Genomic DNA, 20,894 nt, shown 5'->3' with positions numbered 1-20,894 from the left:
GGTGGTGTGGCTGGGTGCTCTGGGCCGGTCGGGGTCCGTTCGCGGGTGGCGTTGCTCGTCCGCGGGGGGCCTCCCGTCGCCGTCTGTAGATGGGGGGGGGTGGGGTTCGTGTCGGCTCCATTCGCCAGTGGCTCTGCGTGGGCGTATATTGGCGGTCTGGCTGGGGCATGCGGTCTGATCAGATGTGCACGGCTGTGCATTTAGTGGGATGGGGGGGACGGGGGAGGTGGGAATGCTGGGAGTGGATGGCGGAGGGGAGGGCTGTTGCGGCATTGTATTTGGATTGGGCTCGCGGTCCGGGCCTTCTTGGGGTGGTGTTTCTAGAGTGGAAGTCCAATGGTTTTAACGATTTTAATTACATTACACCAATGTCCAATGATTTTAACGTTTTTAATTACACTACATCGCCTCCCTACGCCTCCCGACCCTGTCAACAGGATGACAGGATGACACGTCCAAAGACATGAAGCATTCTGGACTTTTGCTCTGGGGGCGCTGCTTCCGGGGGGCCTGGGCGGCGGGGCGGATCAGACTGTGTGTCCTGATCGGGCCGTGGTGTGTGTTCGCGTGGTGTTGTGGTTTGGGTGGGGCTGGCGCGGGCCCCGTTCTCTCTGCTCGCGGATGGTGGTGGGGGGTGTCTGCGGATGGGTGGCGCCGCCTGTGGGCGGACTCTGGCTGGCCATGCTCGGCCATGCTGCTCCGACGCGCGGTTCAGAGGTGGTGGGTGGGTTCGCCTGGGGGGGGGGCATTGGGGGGGGGCATTGTGGGTGGGTGGATGTTGCGTGCGTGGTGGGTGGGTGGATGTTTGCATGCGTGGTGGACGATGTGCGGGATGCCTCTTCGGGTTTAACTGGGTAACCTATTCCTACGCACCTGTCCCCACAAAAGAGGTGTGTAAAAGCGTTTTGTAAACCCTCTATAGTATAACCATTTATATCACCATTGATATACTTATTAATACTTAATATGACTTACAGTAATACTAACACACTCTATTTCTCTTCCCTTTCCCCTATACCTCACCTGTGAGGTAAACCATTACCAGCCATCAACCATCTCTGTGCCTGTCCCTCATCACACCTGAAGTCACATCCCTCTGACTGCCCTACCATCGCCATTGCCTTCGCCATCCCTATGACTGCCCTAACATCGCCTGCTGGGGTTCCCTGCCCGAATCTTTGGCCCTCGGATCCCAGCGACCCATCACCTTCCGAAATAACTAATGGATTACTAATGGACAATTTATTCCCTACACTGGACTATTTGAACTTTCATTGTCATTGTAACTTTCAAACTACAAATGACTGTACTGTAACTGACCCAAGGCAGATGGGTTGGGCCCTTGAGTCGTGGGTCTGTCTGAGGTTTCTTCCTATATGTATCTCCAATTCTAGGGAGTTTTTCCTTGCCCCTGTCACTCATGGGCTCTCTTTGAATGTCTAACACTCTGTAAAGCGCCTTGAGACATGTGTAATGTATTGGCGCTCTATAAGCGACATTAAATTGAAATTGAATTGAAATGACATTCCCTCTCTCACCTGCAGGGGGCGCATTTACAACAAACTGAAGGGCATAAAAAAACACTACCAGGAAGCCAGGAAGGTGTGGTCACATTGGCCCAATCCCAATGTCCGGACTCACGAACTCACGGACTTTGGTGCGCGTTCTCGCGAAATTCGTAAGGGTTTAGGGCTGTCCCAATGTCGAATTACAACGGGCGGGAGGGCTTGAGTACAGACTTACCGAGCCCTTTCCGTGAGTCTGCATCGGTGCAGACTTAACCTAAGGGAATTACCCACAGTTCAAAGTGTTGTGACGTTTACCGCGGAGATCATAGAAAAATCCGGAAATGAAGGTAAACAACAGCACGCACGACACACGTGCATGGTGCAAATGTTAGCAACGTCTTTGTTAGTAAACATCGCCAAGGTACATGTGATCTCGTGAAGTGCTGTCCCAATCCCAAATACCTATCTGAGCCTATGTGGCCTCACACACTCACTCACTTAGCACCTGAGATCAATTAAGTCTGTGAGTCTTTAGTTCTTAGTCTTTAGGGCTGACATTGGGATTGGGCCATTGTTTATAGTCGTATACAAAAACACTACCAGGAAGGCTTTGTCACATTGTTTATAGGCGTATGAAAAACACTACCAGGAAGGCGTGGTCACATTGCTTATAGTCATATGAAAAACACTACCAGAAGTCATATTATTTATAACATTTAGTCATTTCACTGACACTTTTGTTCAAAGCCACTTACAACAATCAAGTTACAGTAAAGGTACAATACAGTTACAGTTGCAGCACAATAAGGTACAAAAGGCACAGTGTTACTAGGATACTGTCTGTGCAGCAATACGTAAAGTACGACTATATAGAATAGAATAACAGTTCACGCCAAGTCAAGGGATGGAGAAGAGGGAGAGTCCAGATCAGGGCTGGTGTGGGACACTTCATTTCACTGGGAAATTACGTAATTACAAGTTCCAGTGGCCCTTGGGGGTGAGGGGCCATTACAGTACATCACTGATCTACATAAAGAACAACAATGGGATAGTCTATCCCTTCTTCTATCTTTCTTTATGTAGATCAGTGAGGATCGAGGCCCGAGGAGCGAGGGAGGACGTATAAACGCTGCATGAGAGGCACCCTAGAAGAACCTATAGCCTGCCCTAGACAAGATAGCTTCTGGGCTACCACATACTGTAACAGACTTCCACACCATCTGTAGAAGAACCTATAGCCTGCCCTGGACAAGATGGATTCTGGGCTACCACATACTGTAACAGACTTCCACGCTATCTGTAGAAGAACCTAGCCTGCCCTAGACAAGATAGCTTCTGGGCTAGCACATACTGTAAGAGTGACAAGCCCTCTGCACACGGTCCTGCTGTATTTGAGCGCTCCTCTAGTTTCTCTCAACAGGGATACTTGCTCACTGAACTGGACGGAAGTTATAAACGTTCCATGTGAGGAGGCCCCAATACACATCTCAATGATGTTTTACTGTCGAGGGCCTTTGAGATCTGGGGTTACTACCTTACAGGAAAATGAGTTATTATTACTATCTGTAGAAGGACCTAGCCTGCCCTGGGAGGGTTTCTTCCTATAGGTCTTCAGAGTGCCGTGCTTTAAGGCAGGAAATGGGTTTTACAGACACAGGCTACTCTAGCCTACCACATGCCCAAAAACATCAGTCGTGTGACTATACCAACCATGGACGGATTATGAGCCTCTGGGCACAGACGGGAGAAGGGGCACCTGCCTGCCTGCCTTAGAGTGTTGGTAACTCAGTTGAGCTTAGGGGATGAAGGGGCATTTTGAGATTGAGACTATTAGGCCTTAATAATAATTAACTGATTCAAGGCAACTTGCTGTAGAAAAAAAGATGCTAAATACAAAGCATGATAATCACACATAGCATAACTCGTGTTATTTCAGATATCAGGGATGAATATCATAATCCATGGTAGGGCTCTATTAAGACATAGCCTGCCACAATTTTGTTATGTAGCCTAGATGACTCACAAGGTTATGCACTCTGTAGTCTATGTTTGTGTGTGTGTGTGTGTGTGTGTGTGTGTGTGTAGGTGAGTGGCACAAGTCACACGATAGTAGCAAGGGACAGTAGGCAAGTGGCATGGGATAGGAGGAAAGTGACACAAGACAGAAGGCGAGTAGCAAGTGCCACCAGCAATAGTAATAAATAATCTCTTGATAATTATCTACCATGTTCATTTGTCACATAGGCTATATCTCACTTCTCTTTTGTAGGCAACGTCTCATTTGCCATGTAGCCAGCAGCTTTCAGGTCCACAGGAAAACCACAGACATCTACTTCAACAAAAACTTTTTTTTTTCCTCTCTGAGTCGAGAGAACAGGAAATGGGTCATTCCACGCCAAATCAACCAGAGCCCACGCACTTGCGTCTCAAAAAAATCTGAAAAAAATACCATGTGTGCCTATGTTACCCAGGAGACACTCTGTAAAATGTTTTTGTGCTAAGATCAATACTTTTCAAGTAACAGCCAGTTTTACAGGGGAAGGGGGGTGTCAAATTTGTTCTGCCTCTTTTTTTTGTCAAAGTTCACAAGCTCATTGCTCAAGAACTAGAATCTGTAGGAGGCTCAAATTTTGCAGGCTGGTGCATAAAAAGGAATAGTATGCAGTAAAATCATCACGAGTAGTCTGGATGATCCTGCATGGTCATAGCAGTCCTTCAAAGTTGATCAAAATGTTATTGGAGTTTTTGGCTGGGTTCTGTTTAGGCCTTCAGAAGACACATTTTTACTCAACATAGACTCTTGGGTTTTTTTTCTTATTGAGATAAGTAGAAACACTCTCCGAAAAAGCAATGAAGAGAAAAGAAAATCCATCAGGGACTGAACAGCAGACCTCACAAGTTTGAAAAATAAATTTGGATCTCATATTCAGAGCACCCTAACACCTTGTGGGAATATACAAAGATTTTTGTTATATTTTTTTCTATAATCTGCATTACCTCTTCTTTTTAAAAACACCAAGTTGACTTGTCTTATGCAAATCTTTCTTTTTCATTTCCCACCCTGAACAAGGGCAAAATGCACCATCGAGATCTATTGAGAGATTTGTTTTGTATAGAGTAACCACTAGGTGCCACTAAAATCACTGAATCACTGAAATTGCCGGGTGGGGACAAAACATATTGATCTCAATGGTGCATTTTGTCCATGTTTAGGGTGGAAAATGAAAAAGAAAGATTCGCATAAGACAAGTCAAATTGGTGTTTTTAAAAAGAAGAGGTAATGCAGATTAACGAAAGAAATATAAAAAAAATCTTTGTATATTCCCACAAGGTGTTAGGGTGCTCTGAATATGAGATCCAAAATTATTTTTCAAACTTGTGAGGTCTGCTGTTCAGTCCCTGATGGATTTTTTTTTCTCTTCATTGCTTTTTCGGAGAGTGTTTCTACTGATCTCAATAAGAGAAAAAAAATCAAGAGCCTATGTTGAGTAAAAATGTGTCTTCTGAAGGCCTAAACAGAACCCAGCCAAAAACTCCAATAAAATTTTGATCAACTTTGAGGGACTGCTATGACCATGCAGGATCATCCAGACTACTCGTGGTGATTTTACTGCATACTATTCCTTTATTTATGCACCAGCCTGCAAAATTTGAGCCTCCTACAGATTCTAGTTCTTGAGCAATGAGCTTGTGAACTTTGACAAAAAAAAGAGGTAGAACAAATTTGACACCCCCCTCCCCCTGTAAAACTGGCTGTTACTTGAAAAGTATTGATCTTAGCACAAAAACATTTTACAGAGTGTCTCTTGGGTAACATAGGCACACATGGTATTTTTTTCAGATTTTTTTGAGACGCAAGTGCGTGGGCTCTGGTTGATTTGGCGTGGAATGACCCAAATGGATTTTACAGACACAGGCTACTCTAGCCTACCACATGCCCAAAAGCATCAGTCATGTGACTATACCAACCATGGACGGATTATGAGCCTCTGGGCACAGACGGGAGAAGGGGCACCTGCCTGCCTGCCTTAGAGTGTTGGTAACTCAGTTGAGTTTAGGGGATGAAGGGGCATTTTATGGAGTTTTGTGAAATTAAATGGACAGATTGAGACTTGAATGGTTGTGATTGAGACTATTAGGCCTAAATAATAATTAACTGATTCAAGGCAACTTGCTGTAGAAAAAAAGATGCCACATACAAAGCATGATAATCACACATAGCATAACTTGTGTTATTTCAGATATCAGGGATGAATAGGCCTATCATAATCCATGGTAGGGCTCTATTAAGACATAGCCTGCCACAATTTTGGTAGCCTAGATGACTCACAAGGTTATGCTCTCTGTAGTCTATGTGTGTGTGTGTGTGTGTGTGTGTGTGTGTGTGTGTGTGTGTGTGTGTGTGTGTGTGTAGGTGTGTGTGTGTGTGTGTGTCACCTGTCTGCCAATGTTCAACCCTTATTATTACACGGATTATCATTTGGGAAGGAACAATTCAAGGAAAAGTCATGCTACATTAAACCACCCATGTTGTTCCTTTAGGCGACTTTGTGTAGGCATAGCTGAGCGGCCGCACTGCAAACGCAATTTCACACTTCACTGTCTACAATCTATATTAATTTTGACTTTTGAACAGTTAAAGGCCTTGTCTTGACAACGGACACAATCCACTGCCTACAAAAAGTGATCCATAGGCATATTAGGGCCTACTCACCCAGAGACATGTCAAGTTGCATTTAGGCTAAACATGTTTCAAAGATCGACAAACCATCTTGACATCTTGTGCACTCGATAACACCGCTCCCTTTCCTTCCGTGCACCTTTTCTTTCCGTTACTGAAAACTAAGTGCGCTAGATACCCATGGTCCGTGTACCTTCTGTTCATTTGATTTTTAAATTCAAAACAAAAATTGAAAATCGAAAACGACCTTATATCTGTATTTTTAAAAAACAAAATAGGACATTTCCTCGTGTTTTTGTTTTGAATATTACACTTTGTATACCCACGACCGAAATCCAAAATCCGCACAACAATAATGTGAAATCGGAACTTGTCTCATTCTTTTCATTTGGCCTATCCCCCAGGCTGTCCTACATTGAAACCTATGACATTTTAATTAGAGACATTGTTGACATGTATGGAATTATGCCCTCAATTGTACCGTAATACACCTTTTATTTTATGGTTATAAATGCTGGTTGTTAAGAACCAATAATATGCTTTAATAAGGGCACGTGATGTGCAAAGTGTGTGTGCAACAATAAACTTTCTCTTTGGCTGAACTCTCCACAAGTTGTGTGTGAAGCGTAGTTCCACTGTCAAGTCGATATAGGATAGTCTTTCTGAGTACGCAGGTTATGGGCCCAGGGTTACTCAGAGAGATAAACGAAAAGAAATATCGGAAGAGAGTACCAGGCGTGTTAGCTAGCTGAGCAACGTGCTTGAAAAGCCGAGATGGCTAGCAGGAAGGCCATGGACAGATCGAGTATTAGCAGCCGTTGGTCCCGGCTAGTTTTCGACGGAGATGAAAAGAGTTATGAACTATGGGAAATGAAATTCTTAGGACATCTAAGATTGCAAGGATTGAAAGATACTATCCTTGGAGAACCTACTGAGGACAGCGACTGGCCAGTAGACGGGGTGAGAAACGCCGAGGCGTATGCAGAGTTAATACAGTTCCTGGATGACAAAGAGATTATCGCTGGTTATGCGAGACGGGGCGGATGATGGTCGGAAAGCATTGAAGATCCTAAGAGACTATTATGCGGGCAAGGGACAGCCACGAATAGTCAGCCTCTACACGGAGCTAACTTCACTGCAGAAGTCGAATAGCGAAAGCGTTACTGAATACGTTATCCGTGCAGAGACGGTGATCACTGCTTTGAGAAACGCTGGTGAAACGTTGAGTGATGGACTGCTGGTGGCAATGGTTTTGAAAGGACTACCTGAGTCATTCAAACCATTTACCATTCACGTTACACAGGCCGATGTGACCATGCCTTTCGCCGAATTTAAAACAAAGCTACGGAGCTATGAGGACACAGAGAAATTGCGCGCAACAGCCTCTGATGACAACGTCATGAAGGCGCGAGCACAGCCGAGTCCGAGACCATAGGTGGCAAGTAACCGGGGAGCCGAGGTAAATGTGGATATCGTGTGCTTCAAGTGCGGACAGAAAGGGCACAAGGCGAGAGCTTGTACTCGCCGGCAGTGGTGCAGTCACTGCAAAACCACCACGCACCGGGACTTCAACTGCAGAAAGAAACAGCGCCGAGATGATGCGCGGCAAGTGTCTGAGGAGTCAACCAAGTCGTATGCATTCCTGACGAGCGACAGGGAGGTGGAACCAGCCTATCAGCTAGGCCGCGGTGTCAAGGAGAAAGGTCTGATGGTGGATACAGGGCGACTTCGCATATCATCACAGATATTGCAAAGTTCAAAAGATTCAACGAAAGTTTCCAGTCAGAGACACACTGCGTTGAGTTGGCTGACAGCACGAGGAGCAACGGAATCGCAGAGCACAGAGGAGATGCGGATGTGTGCTTGATGGACAGCGGAGGACGAAGCCACAACGTGACGCTGAAGCAAACGTTATGTATCCCTTCATACCCGCAGGACATCTTTTCTGTGAAGGCCGCAACAGCGAGCGGGGCGACTGTGATCTTCAGAGAAAAGAAAAGTGTGCTACAGGACAGAGACGGTACCGAATTCCACATTCACGAACACAACAGACTTTACTACTTAGAGACTGTACATGGTGAGTGTGATGATAAATGCAATGGGTGTTATGACATACACACATGGCACGAGATTTTAGGCCATTGCAATTATGATGATGTGCAAAAATGGCAGTATGTGGTTAATGGCATGACAATTAAGGGGAAGGTACAGTAGATAAGTCTGTCTTATGTGATGTGTGCACTCAGGGGAAATTCGTTCAGACTAGAAGCAGAGAGCCTGATGCAAGAGCCAAAGCAGCTCTGCAGTTAGTACACACCGATCTAGCTGGGCCTATAGACCCACAGTCCAGAGATGGGTATAGATGGGTAGTATCGTTCACTGATGATTATTCCAGTGCCGTTTTTGTGCACTTTCTAAAACATAAGAGTGACACAGTACAAGCAACTGAAAAATGTCTAGCTGACACAGCCCCATACGGGAAAGTTAAATGTATCAGGTCAGACAATGGTACAGAGTTTATGGGAAGAAATTACCAGGCACTACTCAGCAGAAAAGAGATTAGGCACGAGACTTCGGCACCATATTCCCCACACCAGAATGGTACCGCCGAGCGGAATTGGAGAACCTTGTTTGACATGTCCAGGTGTATGCTTATTGAGAGTGGGCTACCTAAGGTGTTATGGACCTATTCAGTACTACAGACTGCAGCTATAGTGAGGAACAGGTGCTATAACAATCGCACAAAGCAGACGCCTTACTTCATGCTCACAGGAAAGCAGCCTAATGTTTCTAGGATGCAGAAGTTTGGGTCAGCATGTTACGCTTACAAGCAAGACAAGAGCAAGCTTGACTCAAGATGTGAGAAAGGGATCTTTGTTGGATACGACAAAAATAGTCCAGCTTACATGGTTTCTGCTACATCCTGGAAGCAGAAAAGTGCAGAAGCACAGATTAGTGAAGTTTGTTTCTAAGACGAGAGCAGAACAACAGACACAGACTGACATGACACCTGATGTAGCGGCCATATGCCTTGACTGTTCCGTATGTGAGTCTGTGTGGGGTTTTGATATCCACCCGCGGTGTGTGGGTCACGTGAGTGCAGGGTGTGGGAACCAATTAGCCAATATAGGCACCTGGGCACTGGTATTGCAGTATTGGAGAGGGGCTCAGTAGGGAGAGCACACTTTTCGTTGACCATATCAGTTTTTGTATCATTTAATTTCTCGTCTTACTGGCACTAGCACTGGCACTGCACGGATACTTTGGATTACATTGGATTGCATTTTAAACATGAATTTTTGGATGTTTTTAAACTTTGCTAATAAACGACAGAACAACTCTGAACAAGACTGTTTGCGCGTCAGCGTTGCTCCCTCCCTGTGCTCCTCGGTGGCCCAAGTAGCCTAGCCACCGCAACACCTGATGACAATGACGATGACGTTACTCAGGGAAGAGTTATGAGGGCCAGGCAGGATAGTGATGCTAGCAGAGCTTGAAACAGGTGACCAGTAGCAGAGCTTGAAACAGGTGACCAGTAGCAGAGCTTGAGACAGGTGACCAGTAGCAGAGCTTGAGACAGGTGACCAGTAGCAGAGCTTGAAACAGGTGACCAGTAGCAGAGCTTGAAACAGGTGACCAGTAGCAGAGCTTGAGACAGGTGACCAGCAGCAGAGCTTGAGACAGGTGACCAGTAGCAGAGCTTGAAACAGGTGACCAGTAGCAGAGCTTGAGACAGGTGACCAGTAGCAGAGCTTGAGACAGGTGACCAGTAGCAGAGCTTGAAACAGGTGACCAGTAGCAGAGCTTGAGACAGGTGACCAGTAGCAGAGCTTGAGACAGGTGACCAGTAGCAGAGCTTGAGACAGGTGACCAGTAGCAGAGCTTGAGACAGGTGACCAGCAGCAGAGCTTGAGACAGGTGACCAGTAGCAGAGCTTGAGACAGGTGACCAGTAGCAGAGCTTGAGACAGGTGACCAGTAGCAGAGCTTGAGACAGGTGACCAGCAGCAGAGCTTGAAACAGGTGACCAGTAGCAGAGCTTGAGACAGGTGACCAGTTGCAGGATAGTCAGAGTGACCAGTTGCAGGATAGTCAGAGTGACCAGATGCAGGATAGTCAGAGTGACCAGATGCAGGATAGTCAGAGTGACCATGCAGGAGACTAAGCGATACCCTCCTAGAGAGAGGAAGAAACCAAGCTATCTGACCGAATATGTTACTGATGGTAAGAAAGATCAAGCTCTGGTCAACATAGATTACTGTTACAGACTGATGTGCAATGTACCCCTAACATTCAGGGAAGCAGTAGCCTCAACTGAATCACAAAAATGGGTTAGTGCGATGGATGAAGAAATGCAATCACTGAGAGAGAATGACACGTTTACTTTGACCAGTTTACCTGAGGGAAAGACTGCAGTGGGGGGTAGATGGGTGTTTGCAATGAAGAGTGATTGTGATGGTTCAGACAGATACAAGGCACGCTACGTAGCCAAAGGATACAGTCAAAAGAGTCGTATAGACTATGAGGAGACTTTTTCTCCTACTGCCAACTTAACTAGCATCAGGGTGTTGATGCAAAAAGCAGCTCAGGATAATTTGATTCTGCATCAGATGGACGTCAAAACGGCCTATCTGCATGCACCAATAGATTGCGAGATATGGAGCAGCCTGAAGGATATGAGACTAAAACAAACAGAAATGAAAAGTTGGTGTACAAACTGAAAAAGTCACTATATGGATTAAAGCAGTCTGGCAGGAATTGGAATAAGATGTTTCATGAATACCTGATTGCAAATGACTTCAAATTGAATGAAGCTGATCATTGTGTTTACACAAGGGAAACCAGTGATGAAAAGGTGATCATGATAATATGGGTGGATGATGTGATCATTGCTGCCAGTGACAAAAATGCTCTAAAGATGGTGAAAGAGATGCTCCAGTGTTTCCCACAGAATTGAATTCTATTTGTGGTGGTGGTGTGTGTGTGTAAGGGGGGTGACGTGCGCAACATTATGATGCAAACTGGATTTAATCACGATTTAGCCAGTTGTCTTCTATACAAACAACAATCCTTGCTGGATTTTTTTTTTAATGTATTCTTCAAACGTGCATGCAGGTTTGTTGAGGGACAGAGAGGCTGCACAAAGGTATGCAGCATAGCTCGGAAATGAAAAGATTTAATTCAGTTTTAGTACAACATATAAAAATCATTGTGTGGTGGTCAGTGTTGATATTGTGGTGGGCCGCCACAAATAAGTCAATGTATGGGAAACACTGTGCTCGCATCTAAATTCAAAATGAAAGATTTGGGTCAACTGAAATATTTTCTTGGGATTAATTTCGACCAGTGTGATGGATGTGTTAAAATGTCACAGAAGAAGTGTGTGGAAAAATTACTTGAGAGGTTTAACATGCAAGATTGTAAGCCTAGGGCCACACCCTGTGAACAAAAGCTGAATTACACTGAGGATGCAGAGAAAATGAGTGATGTTAAGAAATACAGAGAAGTGGTGGGTAGTTTAATTTATCTTACTACATGCACTAGGCCAGACCTCAGCTTCACAGTTAGCAAACTGTCACAATATTTAGCAGAGCCAACAGAACAGCAATGGGCTACTGCAAAACATGTTATGAGATATCTTAAGGGCACTAGTGGGAAAGAATTGTGTTACAGAAAATGTGACAATACTGATTTGTGGTTACAAGCATACAGTGATGCAGATTGGGCAGGTGACAAGACAGACAGGAGAAGCACTACAGGCTATTGTGTGAGTCTTAATAAGGATGGACCTCTGGTCTCATGGAAAACCAAAAAGCAGCCCACTGTTGCATTATCTACCTGTGAAGCAGAATACATGGCATTAGCTGCAACTATACAGGAGAGTATGCATCTTGTACAACTGCTGGAAGGCATTGATGGATGTCAGTGTGTGCCACCAAAAGTGTACGAGGACAACCAGGGCACTATTGCTTTAGCCAAGAATTCTGTCAATAGACAGAGGTGCAAACACGTTGACATAAAATATCATTTTGTGAGGTCAGCTGTGAATGATGGAAAAGTGAGTCTGGAATATTGCCCAACTGAGGAGATGATTGCAGATGCAATGACAAAGCCTGTAACAAAGCAAAAGTTGATGAAGTTTGGTATATATGTTTGAAGAATAAATGTATTGTTTAGTCTAGACAGCACACAGTTGAAATGAATGAAATGAAAAAGCTAACAATGTGAGTGCAAGTGGGGGTGTTGACATAGAATTATACCCTCAATTGTACCGTAATACACCTTTTATTTTATGGTTATAAATGCTGGTTGTTAAGAACCAATAATATGCTTTAATAAGGGCACGTGATGTGCGAGTATAAAAGTGTGTGTGCAACAATAAACTTTCTCTTTGGCTGAACTCTCCACAAGTTGTGTGTGAAGCGTAGCCTAGTTCCTCTGTCAAGTCGATATAGGATAGTCTTTCTGAGTACGTCTCCCTCGTATTAACTCTGGTAACAGACATGTTTGTACACGTTTCTAAGGCAGAAATGTCAGACACGTTGTCTCAACAAGTAGCAAGGGGAGTGGAGGCGTAGAAGAACGCAGAGTTGGAAAAATTCTTAGAACCGGTTTATGAGGCACGAAAATATGCATTTGGGCTCCTCTGTTGTTATGCGCTACCTGTCCTTGGATTGGGGGGTGGAGTGGAGTGGACGTGATCAGGCCTATCCTATGTAGCAGATCTATTGGGCAGACGCTTCTGTTCAAAGTAACATATAATAGGCCTATAATTCATATTTATAATGTTGTAACAACTCGTGGCGTCAAGGCTCAAATCAGCACGTTTATTGGGTCAGGAGCGGGGAACACGGACAGATCAAAAACATCTTTAAAGAACACACAGTAGTCACTAAGACATGCATAATAGATGAGCGGGGTCACATACAACGCACAGGAATAAACACACAAGGAAAGACTAGCCTACACATGCATACACCACAAGGTAAAGGCAAATAACCTGCAACTAGGACTAGGCTAAAACCGACATTATAGCCTACATTCCAACATATAGGCGTACACATATGGGAGTCCAATACACGCACCGACGTCATGAAATGTATTGCAGTTTAAACTGTTGCTTTAGCCTCCAAAACAGCCTATAAATGCATGATGTCGATTGTCCTTTCAGTGACATTTCCACTCTTTCTTCGAAGGGTGAACAACTTTAATCCCATTCCCGATGCAGCACACCTGGACATAGGCTAAATACATAGGCCTATCGATCAAAATGAGAAGTTTGGAATGTTAAGGCGATTATTGTGCAGATCAATCTCCTTCAACATCTGGATCTTGCTCTCTTTAATGAACATATAGGCTAGTAGGCTAATAATCCATTCGGTCAGTGGAAAACATGTTGCTGACAGCATGCAGTAGTGAATGTTCGGTGCGTGGTCTTGCGCGCCTGGGTTTTAATTTTTGACTTGACATAAAAGGGATAAAGACTAATTGAAATGTACAATGTTTAATTATATACCTTAGTTGTATATTGGATTATGTTTTCCAATTTTTTTTCAATAGCCTACTTGAGTTTTATTTTTCTCTGGGTAGTAGACTGTTTTAGGTAAAGGTCTTAATCCGTTTTTTGATAACTGTTTCAACCTTGAAAATCAAATGCACAGCCTACACGGACCACCCATCTCTCTTAATCAGGCCATTTCAGAAGCAAAATAAACATAGATTGTAGGACATAAGTCTACTCACCACAAAATAGGTTATTCCAAAATATCAGTGTTTTAAGTCCAACAACGACTGTCCATTTCGTCCGTCGAACAAAATCTCTAAAATTGTGTTAACTTTGCCAGCTTTCACTTCCGTCATCGGGGTGTAACCCCGCGTAGGCTACACAGTAGGTGCGTTGGCGATGAGCTGCGGCTGACTTTTAGGCTGGCTTCATACGTCAACGAGAGCTTGAGAGTAGTGGGTGGGGCAACTAGCACACGTAGCTGATCCCGGACACTCCACCTGAGATGCCATGTGACTGAATTCACTCGCGGGAGACCTCGCTGGAGGAGACCTCGCGGGAGATATTGCGGGATTTTGTATTAAATAGGCCTACAGTAAAACTTGTATTCTTACTCATTAAAATGAGCATGGTGACTGACGAAATAAATTGATATGATGTGTTTAAATAAACCATTGTTGTCATACAGTTATAGGCCTGCATTGTAGCACATTAATTAAATATCAAGTGTTTTCCGTATGTATCTATTTAACCAACAGCATAAAATAGCAGAATATCCTCACGTTTCCAGTAGGCTAGCCTACCGCTGTTCCAGAAATCACAAATAAGAAGGTATCCCTTCGATTTCTGTTCATTTTAGCAGATTCTAACGTAAGGAGCAAATATTCTAGAACAGAGCAAGATGGATCACAGGGATAAGCTCCAGCGTCGTCCAAGACGCATGGTTACAGCAGAGAGGGTTAAAGCGGAAGGATCTTTGGTTACAGTGCTGTTGAACTGATCCGTCTTGATCCGCTCTAGAGTCTTTGGTAAGGAGGCAGAATGAGACACCTGTCATACTTGGCATGGGGAGATTCCTTCCAAACGGCCCTATCACAAATTTGAACTGACGTCATTGGGGTGGGTTTCAGCCAGCGCAGTTGCTTAGAAGACAACTGCGCTGGCTTAAGCTAGACGCAGACGCCCGCGATATTTTAAGGACATGTGACATGATGTCACGGTGGTAACTCCCACCGCGACTGCAAGAAGTCGGACATGATTTCTAACCAGTTTGCATTTCGTTTGTCCCAGTATGCACTGTGTTTAACCCAGCATGCATCACATCAAGTCAGATCTGCGCTGAATCTAGGTGCGTTTGACTTGACGAAAATCTGCGCAGATCTGACTTGATGTGATGCATGCTGGGTTAAACAGAGTGTCTATGCTTGTGTGTGTGTGTGTGTGTGTGTGTGTACCTGCATTTTCATCTGCATGTTTCCAAGAAGTTTTCATGGCACTGAAAACAAAGACAACGAGGACTGTTACTGAACGAGACCCCATGGATTGTGCGACGAGGCGGTGGGAGTGCTGTGGGCAGCAGATCACCATGGCGTCCGTCTCTATGACCTCGTGCAGGAAGGCTCTGGAGCTGACCAGGAGCCAGACGGCGTCCGGCGTGTGTGTGTCAGTGTGTGTTCCGGGCCCACACGCGCTCCTGACCGCCGTGTGCACGGACCTGCCCTTCTCCCAGAAGTGTGTCAGTGTGTAGTCTAGTTAGCTGTAGTGGGTGTACTGTGGACCTGCCCTTCTCCCAGAAGTGTGTCAGTGTGTAGTCTAGCTAGCGTCGGGCGTGTCAGTGTCAGTGCGTTCCTATAACGGCCGTGTGCACGGACCTGCCCTTCTCCCAGAAGTGTGTCAGTGTGTAGTCTAGTTAGTGTGTCAGTGTGTAGTCTAGTCAGTGGTGGACGAAGTACATTGATTATGTACTTAAGTGAAAGTATAGATACCTTGTGTCAAATATTACTTGAGTAAAAGTGAAAGTACCCACTTTGAATTTTCACTTAAGTAGAAGTATAAAAGTATTTGCCTTCACATGTACTTAAGTATTACAAGTAAAAGTACTTCAATGAATTATGGTTCTAATGGCTTAATTACAGTGCATGAAAATGCACTGTACTGTTCTTCCTAGACTTCTTATTATTATTATTCCGCTTACCACTTTTTCTGACCGCAATTTCTCTTCAACCGTTTAACTTAGAAACTTCATTCAAACGTTGTAACGTAGGTATTCTAATGGATCGGGTTGCTATGACTTTTCAACTTTGTAACTTTTATACTTTTTGAACTATTAAATAAAAACTATTAAAATTTCCCCATAGACTTAACATTGGCCTCTATGACGTCACAATCGGGTCGTTGAGCAATTAGAATCTTATGCCAGGTGGCCAGCCCCACCTGCAGCAGCCCTCTCTCTCTCAGGCTTTAAGCATACAATCTCTCTGTGAAGACTACATATCCTGTTAACTGTTTCCTCTGTCCACAACTGTTTCAAAATAAAAGTCCTCACTGCAATAATACACTATTAAATCATTTAACCACTAAAACTACTCAACTATTTAACTGTTCAACCATTCCAACTGTCAGTTATCATCAACTATGCCTCCAGTCAACTAAATGAATCCTCCATGTACCTAGCAACCAACATAGCAACCATTAAAATTAAGCATTTTTGACAGTTTCCATAGCAACCAACATGATTATACTACAGTAACTTCTTTATTCTTGATAGTGGGCACCATGGATACCCTAGCAACTACTGTTTCAAAATAAAAGTCCTCACTAGCAAGTTAGCATTGTTAGCATGGTTAGCACAGTTAGCATTGTTAGCATAGTTAGCATTTTTAGCATAACTGCTAAAAATGATTAGCTAAGTTAGCTTATCAACCTGGTTAGCATTGTTAGCACAGTTAGCATTGTTAGCATAGTTAGCATTTTTAACATAACTGCTAAAAATGATTAGCTAAGTTAGCTAATCAACCTGGTTAGCATTGTTAGCATAGTTAGCATTTTTAGCACAACTGCTAAAATGATTAGCTAAGTTAGCTAATCAACGTGGTTAGCATTGTTAACATAGTTAGCAATGTTAGCATTTTTTAGCATTACTGCTAGAAATCATCAGCTAAGTTAACTTATCAACCTGGTTAGCATTGTTAGCATAGTTATCATTTTAGAATACCTGTTAGAAATTATTAGTTAAGTTAGAACAGGAATTTTTAAGCTTTAAAATGTCTACCTTAACACTATCAACTCTCTTTAAACTATGCAACCACCATGTTTACCCTAGCTACACCTTAGTAGCCATATCTACATTTTTTTGCATTTTCATGCACTGGTAATTCCTTGGAATTGCATTTCTAGTTATAATTACAGTGCATGAAAATGCACTGTACTGTTCTTCCAAGGCTTCTTCTTCTTATTATTATTATTCCGCTGATCAAATTCATTTTTTCTATTCAGCTTGAACCGTTTAACTTAGAAACTTCATTCAAACGTCGCAACGTAGGTCTTAAATAGGGGAATGCTGCTAAGTATTTTTCAACTTTGCAACTTTTATACTTTTTAAACTATAAATTAAAAACTATTACAAATTTCCCCATAGACTTAACATTGGCCTCTATGACATCACAATCGGATCATTAAGCAATTAGAATCTTATGCCAGGTGGCCAGCCCCACCTGCAGCAGCTCTCTCTCTCTCTCAGGCTACATACGCTGGCTCTCTTAAGACTAGCCAGTTAAATTGATTACACCTGTATCTGTATCCACTACTCTCAGTAGAGAGCTGTGTCTCTCCAGTCTACAAGAATATAAGGCACATTCCATCCAACTTTCTATCCATTCATCTTCTTCAGACCATTCACTCATCCACCCATTAAACTGTCTATCAACATCTATTAAACAATCTGCCTATCAACATCCATTAAACTCTCTGTCTATCAACATTAATTAGACTATCTACATTCAACTTTTAAATGATTTACTCTGTCTCAGGCTTTAAGCACACTCTCTCTTAAGACTAGCCAGTTAAATTGATTACACCTGTATCAACTACTCTCAGAGAGCTGTATCAGTGTCTCTCTTAACAAGAATATAAGGCACATTCCATCCAACCTTCTATCCATTCATCTTCTTCAGACCATTCACTCATCCACCCATTAAACTGTCAATCAATATCTATTAAACAATCTGCCTATCAACATCCATTAAACATTCTGTCTATCAACATTAATTAGACTATCTACATACAACTTTCAAAGTATTTACTGTGGGTGCCTCTCAAGCAGCGTTTATATGTCCTCCCTCGCTCCTCGATCCTCGATGATCTACATAAAGAAAGATAGAAGAAGGGCTAGACTATCCCATTGTTGCCGCTCCATCATTCTTTATGTAGATCAGTGAGGATCGAGGAGCGAGAGAGGACGCGTAAACGCTATATGAGAGGCACCTTCTGTCTCAGGCTTTAAGCATACAATCTTATTTAGACTACAGATTCTGTTTCACTACTTCCTCTGTCCACAACTGTTTCAAAATAAAGGTCCTCACTGCAATAATACACTATTAAATCATTTAACCATTGTAACTACTCAACTATTTAACTGTTCAACCATTCCAACTGTCAGTTATCAACTATGCCTCCAGTCAACTACACGAAACCTCCATGTACCTAGCAATCAACATACCAACCATTAAAATTAAGCGTTTATGACCGTTTCCATAGCAACCAACATGATTATGCTGCAGTAACTTCTTGCTTCCTGATAGTGGCCACCATGGATACCCTAGCAACAAATGTTTCAAAATAAAAGTCCTCACTAGCAAGTTAGCTGGTTAGCATGGTTAGCATAGTTAACATTGTTAGCATAGTTAGCATTTTTAGCATAACTGCAAAAAACATCTAACTAAGTTAGCTAATCAACCTGGTTAGCATTGTTAGCAATTTTAGCATTGTTAGCATTTTTAGCATTATTGCTAGAAATCATCAGTCAAGTTAGCTAATCAACCTGGTTAGCATTGTTAGTTTAAGTTAGCATTGTTACCATAGTTAGCATTGCTAGCATAGTTAGCATTTTTAGCATAACTGCTAGAAATCATTAGCTAAGTTAGCTAATCAACCTGGTTAACACTGTGAGCATAGTTAGCATAGTTAACCTTTTTACCATTACTGCATGAAATCAGTAGCTAAGTTAACCAATCAACCTGGTTATCATTGTTACCATAGTTAACATTTTAACATGAATAGAAATCAGCAAATCAAAATGTTTCAGCTTTAAACTGTCTACCTTCACACTATCAACTCTCTGTAAACTATGCAACCACCATATTTACCCTAGCTACACCTTGGTAACCATATCTACATTATCTATCTATTTTTGCATTTCATGCACTGGTAATTCCTTGGAATTGCATTTCTAGTTATAATTGATCCTTTTCACATCAAAGCTCCTGCTAAAACAGCTTATATAAGGTGAAATACTAATGCCACTCCTCAAATAGTTTCTTACATTTGTCTATTTGCTTAGAAGCTATCTACAGTGGGGAGAACATGTATTTGATACCATGCTAAAGTTGCCTAAAAAGAGAAATATAAAATCATCATTTGACAATTGATCTTAATGCCTTAATAAAAAAAAAATAGTAAAAATCAAACTGCAAACAAACAGATTGCCATGGTGCTTTTTCCAGTAGGCCTATTAGCCTGTTTGATTCTCATTGAGCTCAATGCAAATCAAACAGGCTAATAGGCCTATACTGGAAAAAGCACCATGCCAATCTCTAGCTGTGGTGAAGGGTATGATGACGTGGGGCTATCCTGGATCCATGAAATAGCTGTCCTTTAAAAATAAAAATCTACCTGCCCCTGTGTTAAATTCCCATAGGGTTACATAGGGGGTCAAATACTTCCTTCCCCCTAGCATTTATTAAGAACATTTATTTATTTACGATACATTATTCAATCACAAAGAGAATTTTTGTGATTGAAAAAATAATGACAAAGTAATTTTGTTGTAGAAAATAAATTTGTTAAGAACTATGATGCTGTTTGATTAATTTATAAATGGTACACTGTCACTTTAAGACTCTTGCCGGCTCCACTCAGTGGCTGCCCTTTATAAAGCGGAGATTTCAGTTATCAATGCACTCTCTTCCTTTCATGCATGCTCACACGTTCCCTATTACGTTATGAGTAACGTTATGAGTAACAAACATGCACATTAGATTTGCTGCAATAGAGATTTCAAAGAGTAGGCTTTCATCTCTATGTAACATTGATATTGACATTGTAAATGTACACGTTCTCTAAGAAGAGTGTTAGTTTGCAGGAATGTTAACCACAATGTCGTTGCTGGAAAAAAAAAATAGCGAAAAGCCAATGATAGCCTAAGTGCGTGGCGGGCCAGATCTAAACTAATGCATGCTCGGTGGGCCGCACTGAAGTGCGTGCAGGACGCAGTTTGGACACGTGATTCGTTTTGCCAAAATGGAACGAGAGGGTTTTCATAAACGTAACGGAGTAAAAGTACGAGTTTTCACTTAAAAATGTAGTGAAGTCAAAGTACAAAGTCTCACCAAATATAAATACTTAAGTAAAGTACAGATACATCAATATGCTACTTAAGTATTGTAACGAATTACATGTACTTCGTTACTGTCCACCACTGAGTCTAGTTAGTGTGTCAGTGTGTAGTCTAGTTAGTGTGTCAGTGTGTAGTCTAGTTAGTGTGTGAGTGTGTAGTCTAGTTAGCGTGTCAGTGTGTAGTCTAGCTAGCGTCGGGCGTGTCAGTGTCAGTGCGTTCCTATAACGGCCGTGTGCACGGACCTGCCCTTCTCCCAGAAGTGTGTCAGTGTGTAGTCTAGTTAGCTGTAGTGGGTATACTGTGGACCTGCCCTTCTCCCAGAAGTGTGTGAGTGTGTAGTCTAGTTAGTGTGTGAGTGTGTAGTCTAGTTAGCGTGTCAGTGTGTAGTCTAGCTAGCGTCGGGCGTGTCAGTGTCAGTGCGTTCCTATAACGGCCGTGTGCAGGGACCTGCCCTTCTCCCAGAAGTGGCGGAGAGAGATCCAAGAGCAGCTGGAGCTGGAGCAGTGGGCGGCTGCTGCAGGGGCGTCTGGCAGCACAACATGGTGCTGTTTTACTCCTCAGCAGGATGGACCCCGGATCAACACATTGA

General features: G+C 43.0%; 2 protein-coding genes across 4 annotated transcripts in view; both read right to left on the bottom strand.

The window, feature by feature from the left end:
- The window catches only part of LOC134082606 (NLR family CARD domain-containing protein 3-like), a 154,827-nt gene that overhangs the window by 77,277 nt on the left and 56,656 nt on the right, over positions 1–20,894 (bottom strand). Inside the window, exon 1 of one of the 2 annotated variants that reach the window (XM_062538455.1) lies at positions 13,932–14,087. The exons of the other annotated variant lie outside the window; for it this stretch is intronic. The gene's annotated coding sequence lies outside the window, so the exon portion shown is untranslated. Of the gene's footprint in view, positions 1–13,931; positions 14,088–20,894 lie in introns of those variants that run through there. 2 annotated transcript variants of the gene reach the window in all.
- Positions 2,734–20,894, bottom strand: part of LOC134082552 (protein NLRC5-like) — a 173,670-nt gene continuing 155,509 nt past the window's right edge. Inside the window, exon 29 of one of the 2 annotated variants that reach the window (XR_009939637.1) lies at positions 2,734–2,817. The gene's annotated coding sequence lies outside the window, so the exon portion shown is untranslated. The other variant, XM_062538365.1, reaches the window with a different exon arrangement.

Source organism: Sardina pilchardus, chromosome 1 (genome assembly GCF_963854185.1).
Source record: "Sardina pilchardus chromosome 1, fSarPil1.1, whole genome shotgun sequence".
NCBI classification, from domain to species: Eukaryota; Metazoa; Chordata; class Actinopteri; order Clupeiformes; family Clupeidae; genus Sardina; species Sardina pilchardus.
This window is presented reverse-complemented; position numbering and strand designations above follow the sequence as displayed.